The sequence below is a fragment of the Bombina bombina genome, chromosome 6 (assembly GCF_027579735.1).
Source record: "Bombina bombina isolate aBomBom1 chromosome 6, aBomBom1.pri, whole genome shotgun sequence".
NCBI lineage: Eukaryota > Metazoa > Chordata > Amphibia > Anura > Bombinatoridae > Bombina > Bombina bombina.
The window spans coordinates 12,842,775-12,856,561 of record NC_069504.1 but is presented as its reverse complement, the minus strand read 5'-3'; the positions used below and the strand labels follow the sequence as shown (position 1 = coordinate 12,856,561).

The window sequence follows — 13,787 nt, the reverse complement described above, 5'->3', positions numbered from 1 at the left end:
TATCTGGAAGAGAATCACAATATATACGTACAGTATATGTACATTACACATATCACACAACAGCAGAGCACACATTTATCTTTTTAATCATCACACAATAAGAATGTTGCAAAATACAACAACACAACTAAGATTTGCAAACTAGACAGGCATGTTGCTAATATGATGACATCATTTGAAGCTTCAACCATACAGATTACAGCATTAGGACTGTACCGCCCCTTTCAGCAGTTTCTCACTCAATATTACATATACGTAGACGAGAGGTTAGAAGATCTTCATTATTATTGAGATTTCAATGGGACGCGTAAAATATTGACATCTAGCCAATCACTTATATATAGAATATTATAGATGTCAGCCTGAAGATCTTCATTATTATTGCGATTTTAATCGGACGCGTAAAATATTGACATCTCGCCAATCACTTATATATAGAATATTATAGATGTCAGCCTGAAGATCTTCATTATTATTGCGATTTTAATCGGACGCGTAAAATATTGACATCTCGCCAATCACTTATATATAGAATATTATAGATGTCAGCCTGAAGATCTTCATTATTATTGCGATTTTAATCGGACGTGTAAAATATTGACATCTCGCCAATCACTTATACATAGAATATTACAGATGTCACCCGTTAGTTTGTCATTTTGAAACAATATTGCAACAACATTGATCGATCAGATTCTATGCCATGTCTATGCACACATTATACACAAGTATGCACTTTCCATCATGTTAGCGTGGACGTGTGGTTTTTACTATAACATCGCGTTTAATAAGTATTTGTTACGCATATGAACAAACATCAGGAAGATGCACTCTATATGTTACTTTTTACACTTTCACATTACGATTTATTGGGGGGAAACAAAATTTCAGCAAACACCTAAAAAAACGCCCACTTTGAAAGCATTTGCGCCGCTCACATACAATCAAGTGGATACAATCAGCAATCATTATGAACACGCTACTATTGGACATTTTGCACTATAAATCCCCCAAACAACATGGCCAAAGCGTCCCTGGTGATTGACATTGTATTAAATTGCTTTTGTGTGTTTGCATAGCTTGTTACTCCTTGTGCGTTTGCTCTGCTGTTTGGCTTTGTGCTGCTTGACTTGGCAAATATGGATGATCCGCAGTTAGCTTGTGTAGGTGCTGTTGGACAAGTTTTGTACAACAGAATCAGATGGGCTCGGCGTCTCCAAGAGAGGCGTAGGAAACGTCTGATCAGAGGTCCTCGTGTTCACAGGATGAGGCCCACCTTGGGGAACATGAGCGACTTTGAGGTTTTTGACAAGTATAGGCTCAATTGAGAACAACTCATGAGCCTTTACACACAGCCCACACACACACAGCCCCCCCCACACACAGCCCCCCCACACACACACAGCCCCCCCCCACACACACAGCCCCCCCCACACACACACACAGCCCCCCCCACACACACACACACTAATATTAATGCATGCAGTCGACATACCATGCAAAATGATTGTTACAAAAAACGTTCAGCGTGTGTATCAGCACTGTCTGTGCACAATCACAAGGTCACCCAACATGATCCTGCTCTATTTTTGGAATGACATTAGGGCATTTACAAGGTTTCAAGTGTTTAAATGGATTGTGTAGTGTGTGCAGATAGTAGGTTACTGTATAACTCACATTGTGTGTGTAGTGTGTGCAGATAGTAGGTTACTGTATAACTCACATTGTGTGTGTGTGTGTGTAGTGTGTGCAGATATTAGGTTACTGTATAACTCACATTGTGTGTGTGTGTGTGTGTGTAGTGGGTGCAGATAGTAGGTTACTGTATAACTCACATTGTGTGTGTGTGTAGTGTGTGCAGATAGTAGGTTACTGTATAACTCACATTGTGTGTGTGTGTAGTGTGTGCAGATAGTAGGTTACTGTCTAACTCACATTGTATGTGTGTGTGTAGTGTGTGCAGATAGTAGGTTACTGTATAACTCACATTGTGTGTGTGTGTACAGATAGTAAGTAGGTTACTGTATAACTCACATTGTGTGTGTGTGTGTGTAGTGTGTGCAGATAGTAGGTTACTGTATAACTCACATTGTGTGTGTAGTTTGTGCAGATAGTAGGTTACTGTATAACGCACATTGTGTGTGTGTAGTATGTGCAGATAGTAGGTTACTGTATAACTCACATTGTGTGTGTGTGTAGTGTGTGCAGATAGTAGGTTACTGTATAACTCACATTGTGTGTGTAGTGTGTGCAGATAGTAGGTTACTGTATAACTCACGTTGTGTGTGTAGTGTGTGCAGATAGTAGGTTACTGTATAACTCACATTGTGTGTGTAGTGTGTGCAGATAGTAGGTTACTGTATTACTCACATTGTGTGTGTGTGTAGTGTGTGCAGATAGTAGGTTACTGTATAACGCACATTGTGTGTGTGTAGTATGTGCAGATAGTAGGTTACTGTATAACTCACATTGTGTGTGTGTGTAGTGTGTGCAGATAGTAGGTTACTGTATAACTCACATTGTGTGTTTAGTGTGTGCAGATAGTAGGTTACTGTATAACTCACATTGTGTGTGTAGTGTGTGCAGATAGTAGGTTACTGTATTACTCACATTGTGTGTGTGTGGTGTGTGCAGATAGTAGGTTATTGTATAACTCACATTGTGTGTGTGTGTAGTGTGTGCAGATAGTAGGTTACTGTATAACTCACATTGTGTGTGTGTGTGTGTGTGTAGTGTGTGTAGATAGTAGGTTACTGTATAACTCACATTGTGTGTGTGTGTGTAGTGTGTGCATATAGTAGGTTACTGTATAACTCACATTGTGTGTGTAGTGTGTGCAGATAGTAGGTTACTGTATAACTCACATTGTGTGTGTGTGTAGTGTGTGCAGATAGTAGGTTACTGTATAACTCACATTGTGTGTGTGTGTGTAGTGTGTGCAGATAGTAGGTTACTGTATAACTCACATTGTGTGTGTAGTGTGTGCAGATAATAGGTTACTGTATAACTCACATTGTGTGTGTAGTGTGTGCAGATAGTAGGTTACTGTATAACTCACATTGTGTGTGTGTAGTGTGTGCAGATAGTAGGTTACTGTATAACAGTGACGTGCAGTGACATCAGAGGCTGGTGAGGCAGTGGCTAGGATACGCCTTCATTCTTTAGATATCCTTTGTTGAAGAAATAGCAATGCACATGGGTGAGCCAATCACATGAGGTATCTATGTGCAGCCACCAATCAGCAGCTACTGAGCATATTTAGATATGATTTTCAACAAAGGATATAAAAAGAATGAAGAAAATTAGATATTAGATGTAAATTGGAAAGTTATTTAAAATTGCATGCTCTTTCTAAATCATGAAAGAAAACATATGGGTTTCATGTCCCTTTAAATGGTGTCTTGGAAAACTGGTCAACTTAGTAAACATCTGATTTAAGTCTAAAAGGATTGTAACAGAAACTCTTGCCAGATAACACAATGCTTGCTCTGATTATGAGATCTAGAAATCCATGCCCATTAAAATATGTTTAAAACATACTTTTTACTTTAATGCTGCAAATTATGCTTATAGATTCTTTCATTATTCAGTAAATATAAAAATGTCTTGATCCAGTGGGGGCTGGTGAAATTTAAAGATGGTGGGGCGCTTGCAGCACTTACTTTAATAAAATGTGGCTAAAACACTTCAAGTCTGCATCTCTTCTCTTCCTGCTCTGTAAGGATTCAGGAAGTGACAGTGGCACATTCCACTGCACTTAGAGGGGAAGAACAGAGCTCTCTTTTTCACTTTAGCAAAGCTTGCAGCTTCACAGGACAGCAACAAAATAAATGAAAGTTGTTTTTTTCCGTTTTTGTTTTATATGATTTAATATCCAGCACCAACCCTAAGTTCCACTTACTAATGCCTCTCACTGGATTGGGTCAGCCCAAATAGGACTGCCTCAAATAAGCAGTTAATGGGCCATGCAATGATCTTAACCACTTTCATCCAGTAGGTGGTACAGCATGTTGTGTAATGGTGGGCAGACCTGCTTGTGCCTCTCCATTGCACAACATGTAGCTGTGAAAAAAAATGCTGAGGAAAAAAAAATTGCAATTTGTTTTTTAAAGCCATTAACAAAAATATATATTTTTGCCCATATGAGAGGTGAAGCACTGCCTCACCTGCCTCTAGTGACTGCACATCACTGCTGTATAACTCACATTGTGTGTGTGTGTGTAGTGTGTGCAGATAATAGGTTACTGTATAACTCACATTGTGTGTGTAGTGTGTGCAGATAGTAGGTTACTGTATAACTCACACTGTGTGTGTGTGTAGTGTGTGCAGATAGTAGGTTATTGTATAACTCACACTGTGTGTGTGTAGTGTGTGCAGATAGTAGGTTACTGTATAACTCACATTGTGTGTGTAGTGTGTGCAGATAGTAGGTTACTGTATAACTCACATTGTGTGTGTGTGTAGTGTGTGCAGGTAGTAGGCTACTGTATAACTCACATTGTGTGTGTGTGTAGTGTGTGCAGGTAGTAGGTTACTGTATAACTCACATTGTGTGTGTGTGTAGTGTGTGCAGGTAGTAGGCTACTGTATAACTCACATTGTGTGTGTAGTGTGTGCAGATAGTAGGTGACTGTATAACTCACATTGTGTGTGTGTAGTGTGTGCAGATAGTAGGTGACTGTATAACTCACATTGTGTGTGTAGTGTGTGCAGATAGTAGGTTACTGTATAACTCACATTGTGTGTGTGTGTGTATAGTGTGTGCAGATAGCAGGTTACTGTATCACTCACATTGTGTGTGTGTGTAGTGTGTGCAGATAGTAGGTTACTGTATAACTCACATTGTGTGTGTGTAGTGTGTGCAGATAGTAGGTTACTGTATAACTCACATTGTGTGTGTGTAGTGTGTGCAGATAGTAGGTTACTGTATAACTCACATTGTGTGTGTGTGTAGTGTGTGCAGATAGTAGGTTACTGTATAACTCACATTGTGTGTGTGTGTAGTGTGTGCAGGTAGTAGGCTACTGTATAACTCACATTGTGTGTGTTTGTGTAGTGTGTGCAGATAGTAGGTTACTGTATAACTCACATTGTGTGTTTGTGTAGTGTGTGCAGATAGTAGGTTACTGGATAACTCACATTGTGTGTTTGTGTAGTGTGTGCAGATAGTAGGTTACTGTATAACTCACATTGTGTGTGTAGTGTGTGCAGATAGTAGGTTACTGTATATCTCACATTGTGGCATCTATTTATTAAGCCGTCAACTTACCTGCATTCGACAGCACCAATACGTTCGCCTAAGATCGCCTAACATCGCTGCCGCAGACCTGAATTCGCTCTCCAAAAGTATGGGGCGATGCAGGGCCGGCCCTAGCCATTGTGGGGCCCAAGGCAGGATTGAAAAATGGGGCCCCCTTTATCCCCGCCCTAACCACGCCCAATCCCCACCCCTAACCCCTCCCCCACCTTATTTTTTATGGCTTTTATTATGATAACAACATTACAGAGATGCCACACACAGATACACTTCTATACATAGGTACACAGATATACATATACAGGTGTTAACACACAGAGCCCCCCTCCACACACAGAGCCCCCACACACACAGCCCCCACACACACAGCCCCCCCCCCCACACACACACAGCCCCCCACACACACACACACACAGCCCCCCCCACACACACACACAGCCCCCCCCACACACACACACAGCCCCCCGCCCACACACACACACACAGCCCACACACACAGCCCACACACACAGCCCACACACACAGCCCCCCCCACACACACACAGCCCCCCCCACACACACACAGCCCCCCCCACACACACACAGCCCCCCCCCACACACACACACATCATTTTTTATTGTATTTGTAACTTTACAAATACAATAAAAAATGATCCCTGCAGAGTATGTGCTAGAAATGTTAGTTAATGTTGCTTAAACCACTTAAGATATAATCCAATGAAACATGCGCTTAAATTGAAATAATGCGGGGCTGCAATATAACGATCAGCACTGGCTGGTATTTTACCTGGGCTCAGAGGAAATTAATTGTTCCTCGTTTTGGTCTCAGTAAATTAAAGTTAATGAATATAATATTCACGACTAGTTACGAATATTACAGTACTTTCTAAAAGCAGCATTAGAGATGTCCAGTTTCAGGCTACAGTTCAGCACCTTGGAGAGTTCCTACCTGCCCAGACATTCTTCCTCATCTGCAGAATGGATTGCCTTGCCTGCTTAGATAAAGGTACCAACCCTCCCCATGTAAAATGCAGCATTTTACCTTAGGAGGTTGGTACCTTTATCTAAGCAGGCAAGGCAATCCATTCTGCAGATGAGGAAGAATGTCTGGTGCAGGTAGCGGTAGGACCGTAGGAGGTTTGTTAGTGGTATAAGCGGTGTGACAGTGTAATGGTACTGGGTCGGGGCTGATTATATGCACAGTGCTGATTGATACATTACACACCACTCGCCCCCCGGTACCTCTCTGCCTGTTCCCGGCCTGTTCCCTCCCAGTGCCTGCTGCCTGTCACTCCTCCTCCTATGCTTCAGCTCTGATTAAGACCGCCCTCACTGAACTTTCCCGCCGGCACGGGGATTGCATTGTGAAATAAATTGCGCCGAAAAAAAATAAAAAATGGCGCCAAAAAAAAAAAAATCAGCGCACAATTTTTTTTTTTATAAAAAATAATAAAATACAAAATGTTTGTGTTTGAACCTGCGGGGCCCCCCTAAGTGCGGGGCCCGAGGTGACCGCCTCGCCGCCACACCCAAAGGCCGGCCCTGGTGCGATGAGCAGCGGACTGTTGTTAACTGTCATCGATCTCGCTGCTCTTCGGCTTTTTCCCAGCTTTATTGGTACCCTGTCACTAAACATCCACACTATACTAAACTGTTTACCCCCTATACCGCTGCTCCTGGACCCCGCTGCAGCTAAATAAAGTGTTTAACCCCTAAACCGCCACTCACGGACCCCGCCGCAACTAAATAAAGTGTTTAACCCCTAAACTGTTGCTCCCGGAGCCCACCGCCACCTACATTATATTTATTAACCCCTAATCTGCCCCCCACCTACCCCGCCGCCACTATATTAAATTTATTAACCCCTAATCTTCCCCCCCTACACCGCTGCCACCTACATTATATTTATTAAACCCTAATCTGCCCCCCTACTCTGCCCCCCTACTCTGCCGCCACTATATTAAATTTATTAACCCCTAATCTGCCCCCCCCCCCTACACCGCCGCCACTATATTAAATTTATTAACCCCCTAAACCTAAGTCTAACCCTAACACCCCCTAACTTAAATATAATTTAAATAAATCTAAATAAATATTCATAGCATTAAATAAATTATTCCTATTTAAAACTAAATACTTACCTATAAAATAAACCCTAAATTAGATACAATATAACTAATAGTTACATTGTAGCTAGCTTAGGGATTATTTTTATTTTACAGGCAACTTTGTATTTATTTTAACTAGGTAGAATAGTTATTAAATAGTTATTAACTATTTAATAAATACCTAGCTAAAATAAATACAAATTTACCTGTAAAATAAAACCTAACCTATGTTACAATTACACCTAACACTACACTATAATTAAATTAAATCCCTAAATTAACTACAATTAAATAAAATTAAGTACAAAACAAACAAACACTAAATTACAGAAAATAAAATAATTTTAAGATTTTTAAACTAATTACACCTAATCTAATACCCCTAACAAAATAAAAAAGCATGTACTGGCAACAAGCCCAAGGAGAACCAGTTGGGTGGGGGGGCAGCGCGGGGCCAGGAATGGTAGGAAACTTGAAAGGGGCAGAGATGCAGAATGCGGGACAAGGGATTACGGAGATCCCAGCAGTATAGAGATATTTAGATATGGGGGTTGGAGGACAGCAGGCCACAGAAAAGAGCAGGGGCAGGGGAGGGAGGCAAAAAGCGGTAAAATAATTAGGGAAACAGAGGGCAATAGAGACAGGCTAATAGAAGAGGAGGAGGGGGAGGAAGTGGGTGAAGCAGGGAGGGGGGATCAAGGAAAGGGATAAAGGACAGGGAACAATGTTAGGGAGAGAAAGAGGGGACGAAGCACAGGAATTAGCAACCAATAAGAATTTGACAAATGCTAATATCAATGTATTACCTTTGAAGAACAAAACAATGCAAGAGGGGCATTTGGATCAAGCAAGGAGAACGTAGGAAGGGACGACGGCCAGCAACTGTGGAGGAGTGAGCAGTCCAGCAGCAGGGGCGGATTGGCCGAGGAAGGAGGCAGCAGCAAAAGGGCAAGCAGAGGCATCGGAGAAGGACAAGACATGGGGGGCAGAACAAGGTAAGAAAATAATGTGTATAAGCAATAATTTGTCAGACAGCTCATCTGAATTAGACTCGGAGGATGAGGATGTTAAAGGGGAAGGTGAAAAATGAATATTAAAAATAGTCAGAAAAATTTATGCCAAGCAGGGCAAGGGGACGGGGAAAGAGGCAACTGTGCAGGAGCAGACAGAGGAAGGACAGGTGTTTAACGGGGATGATGAGGTAACTGGTACATTGTTAATGCCGCTAACAACCCATTTGAAAAATGTAAGCATTAGAAATTTTTATGTTGCTCCCTGGCTCTCCCTGGCTCAGTAGGAATCAAGGATAATGTGATTTAAAGTAAAATTATAGTCCCAAGGCGTCTGAGTGTCATTTTTTTTTACCTTTAACACGTATGCCATGTAAATGTGAAGCAAGTAACACTGGCAGAGGAATCAGGAGGCAGGATGGCACAGTAACATTGAAAGCAAAACAGATCACCTTGCTCTTTGGGATGAAACTGGTGAGGTTGAATATGCAGTAAATACTTTGAGGCCCATTTATCAAGCTCCGTATGGAGCTTGAAGGGCCGTGATTCTGGCGAGTCTTCAGACTCGCCAGAAACACAAGTTATGGAGCAGCGGTCTAAAGACCGCTGCTCCATAACCCTGTCCGCCTGCTCTGATGAGGCGGACAGGCATTGTCGCAATTCAACCCGATCAAATACGATCGGGTTGATTGACACCTCCCTGCTGGCGGCCGATTGGCCACGAGTCAGTAGGGGGTGGCGTTGCACCAGCAGCTCTTGTGAGCTGCTGGTGCAATGCTGAATACGGAGAGCGTATTGCTCTCCGCATTCAGCGAGGTCTTGCGGACCTGATCCGCACTGTCAGATCAGGTCCGCAAGACCTTTCATAAATAGGCCCCTTTATCTTGCACAGGTCAGCATTCTGCAGAGAATTTGGCCTGCTGACCATAAATTCATAGATGTACAGACATCAACACAGATAAGCAGACTGCACATATTATAAGTGTATAAAATAAAGTAATTGGGCTTATCCTTCTACAAGATGTTTCACAAACACCTTTAATTGCAAGGATCATTTTCTTTTGTGTGTATACATGTATTTCCCTTGCAAACCTCATCCCAGCTATCTCTGGAAGAACTTAAAGGAATTCCAATCATAGAGGAAGCTGGAAGGACATGACTCTTCCCTGCTTGATGAGCACATTTTTTCTTTGGTGAAACATTGACCTTTTTTAAAACAACTTTAAAATAACTAAACTAGACACACATGAATGGCTGTTGTTTAATGTCAAAATGCAGGGTGTCCATACTTTGTTTTAAACTCACATGGTGCATAGCCAGCTTAGCTTCAGTTCCTCACACCCTCCTTCCTCACCCCTCATTCCTTTCCAGGGCGGGCTGAGACCTCTGTCTGACAGCAACGCCAGACTCCTCCTCTGTCACAGAGTCTCACCCATGTAAAGTGCAATAGTCCTATTTCTGCTAAGGGGAGCTAAATAACCCCAGAGCAAGCCATACAGAGATGTAAGCACCATGTGTTACACACAGTGCGGGGTGATCACAAAGCAGGACCGCTGACAGGCTTGCAATTAGTGTATTGTAGAAAGTGGTACTGCCCATTACTAGAGGATCTCACTATCTCTCAAACCAGACTGCACTCCAGCAAATCCTAACAGCAGTGTTTACTGAAGCGTTTCTGTTCTCTGTTCAACTTGACCCCTGCCCCCAGATACAGGATAATAGGGAATTCGCATTGATATGAGTGGGGGAAAGAGCAGGGTTAACTGTTTACCCCACAAAGTGCCACTAATACACAATGTTATACAGTGACAAACCTATACATGTCTTCCTTGTATCACTTTATCTCATTCTGGGGTTCAGGAAGTGATGGGTTAAAGAAGCAGCAGGACAGGTGAGTGACACAGGACATGACAGTACGAGGTGACATCACTGAACAAGGAGCTTGCAGCTCCGGGAGCTGTCAACTGCTATCTGTGCTTGTCACACAACAAACAAAGCTGCTTCCCAGCTCAGATCACTGACATTTATATTAATAATGTGATGTGCTGAGTGCGGCTGCCAACCAGGTGACAGAGAAATAGCGACAGCACAACACATGACCTCAGTGACTTCATACAGAAAGACCAATAGTCACAAAATATAGTTCAGCTTATTATTAACACTACACACACACACACACTACATACTAATTACACAAACACTGCACACACACTACATACTAATTACACACACACACTACACACACAAACTACACACACACACACACACACACACTGCACACTACACACACACTACACACACACTGCATACACACACTGCACACACTACATACTAATTACACACACACACTACACACACTACACACACACACTACATACTAATTACAAACACACACTACACACACACTGCACAAACACACACACAACACACACACTACATACTAATTACACACACACACTATGCACACACACACACACACAACATACTAATTACACACACACCCTACACACACAAACACACTACACACCATACACACACGACATACCCTACACACACAAACAGACACATTACACACTATATAACTCACATTGTGTTTGTGTGTGTAGTGTGTGCATATAGGATACTGCATAACTCACATTGTGTGAGTTATACAGTAACCTACTATCTGCACACACACAATGTGAGTTATACAGTAACCTACTATCTGCACATACTACACACACACACACAATGTGAGTTATACAGTAACCTTATATCTGCACACACTACACACACACAATGTGAGTTATACAGTAACCTACTATCTGCACACACTACACACAAACACAATGTGAGTTATACAGTAACCTACAATCTGCACACACTACACACACACACAATGTGAGTTATACAGTAACCTACTATCTGCACACACACAATGTGAGTTATACAGTAACCTACTATCTGCACACACTACACACACACACACAATGTGAGTTATACAGTAACCTACTATCTGCACACACTACACACTACACACACAATGTGAGTTATACAGTAACCTACTATCTGCACACAATGTGAGTTATACAGTAACCTACTATCTGCACACACTACACACACAATGTGAGTTATACAGTAACCTACTATCTGCACACACTACACACACACACATACAATGTGAGTTATACAGTAACCTACTATCTGCACACACTATACACACACACAATGTGAGTTATACAGTAACCTACTATCTGCACACACTACACACACACACACAATGTGAGTTATACAGTAACCTACTATCTGCCCACACTACACACAATGTGAGTTATACAGTAACCTACTTACTATCTGCACACACTACACACACAATGTGAGTTATACAGTAACCTACTTACTATCTGCACACACTACACACACACACACAATGTGAGTTATACAGTAACCCACTATCTGCACACACTATACCCAATGTGATTTATACAGTAACATACTATCTGCACTCACTATACACACACAATGTGAGTTATACATTGACCTACTATCTGCACACACTACACACATACACAATGTGAATTATACAGTAACCTACTATCTGCACACACTACACACACACACACACACAATGTGAGTTATACAGTAACCTACTATCTGCACACACTACACACACACACAATGTGAGTTATACAGTAACCTACTATCTGCACACACTACACACACACACACACAATGTGAGTTATACAGTAACCTACTATCTACACACACACAGTGTGAGTAATACAGTAACCTACTATCTGCACACACTACACACACACACAATGTGAGTTATACAGTAACCTACTATCTGCACACACTACACACACACACACACAATGTGAGTTATACAGTAACATACTATCTGCACACACACACACACACAATGTGATTTATACAGTAACCTATTATCTGCACACACTACACACACACACACACACACACAATGTGAGTTATATAGTAACCTACTATCTGCACACACTACACACACACACACACAATGTGAGTAATACAGTAACCTAATGTCTGCACACACTATACACACACACAATGTGAGTTATACAGTAACCTACTATCTGCACACACTACACACACAATGTGAGTTATACAGTAACCTACTATCTGCACACACTATACACACACACAATGTGAGTTACACAGTAACCTACTATCTGCACACACTATACACACACACAATGTGAGTTATACAGTAACCTACTATCTACACACACACACACACACACAATGTGAGTTATACAGTAATCTACTATCTGCACACACTACACACACACACAATGTAAGTAATACAGTAACCTACTACTATCTGCACACACTATACACACACACACACACACACACACAATGTGAGTTATACAGTAACCTACTATCTGCACACACTACACACACAAACAATGTGAGTAATACAGTAACCTAATGTCTGCACACACTATACACACACACACACAATGTGAGTTATACAGTAACCTACTATCTGCACACACTACACACACACACACAATATGAGTTATACAGTAACCTACTATCTGCACACACTACACACACAATGTGAGTTATACAGTAACTTACTATCTACACACACACACAATGTGAGTTATACAGTAACCTACTATCTGCACACACTACACACACACAATAGAAGTTATAAAGTAACCTAATCTCTGCACACACATTACCACACACACAATCACCTAGATTTAGAGTTTGGCGTTAGCCGTCAAAACCAGCGTTAGAGGCTCCTAACGCTGGTTTTGGGCTACCGCTGGTATTTAGAGTCGTGTAGGTAAGGGTCTAACGCTCACTTTCCAGCCGCGACGTTTCCATACCGCAGATCCCCCTACGCCATTTGCGTATGCTATCTTTTCAATGGGATCTTTCTAACGCTGGTATTTAGAGTCTTGGCTGAAGTGAGCGTTAGAAATCTAACGACAAAACTCCAGCCGCAGAGAAAAGCCAGGAGTCAAGAGCTTTCTAGGCTAACGCCGGTTCATAAAGCTCTTAACTACTGTGCTCTAAAGTACACTAACACCCATAAACTACCTATGTACCCCTAAACCAAGGCCCCCCTACATCGCCGCCACTCTAATACATTTTATTAACCCCTAATCTGCCGACCGCACACCGCCGCCACCTACGTTATACTTATGTACCCCTAATCTGCTGCCCCTAACACCGCCGACCCCTATATTATATTTATTAACCCCTAATCTGCCGCCCCCAACGTCGCTGCTACCTTACCTACAATTATTAACCCCTAATCTGCCGACCGGACCTCACCGCTACTATAATAAAGTTATTAACCCCTAATCCGCCTCACTAACCCTATAATAAATAGTATTAACCCCCTAATCTGCCCTCCCTAACATCACCGACACCTAA

General features: G+C 41.9%; 1 protein-coding gene across 1 annotated transcript in view; it reads right to left on the bottom strand.

Moving 5' to 3' along the window:
* LOC128662533 (kininogen-2-like) overlaps positions 1-13,787 on the bottom strand; it is a 215,736-nt gene that overhangs the window by 169,849 nt on the left and 32,100 nt on the right. The gene's annotated exons all lie outside the window — the stretch shown is intronic.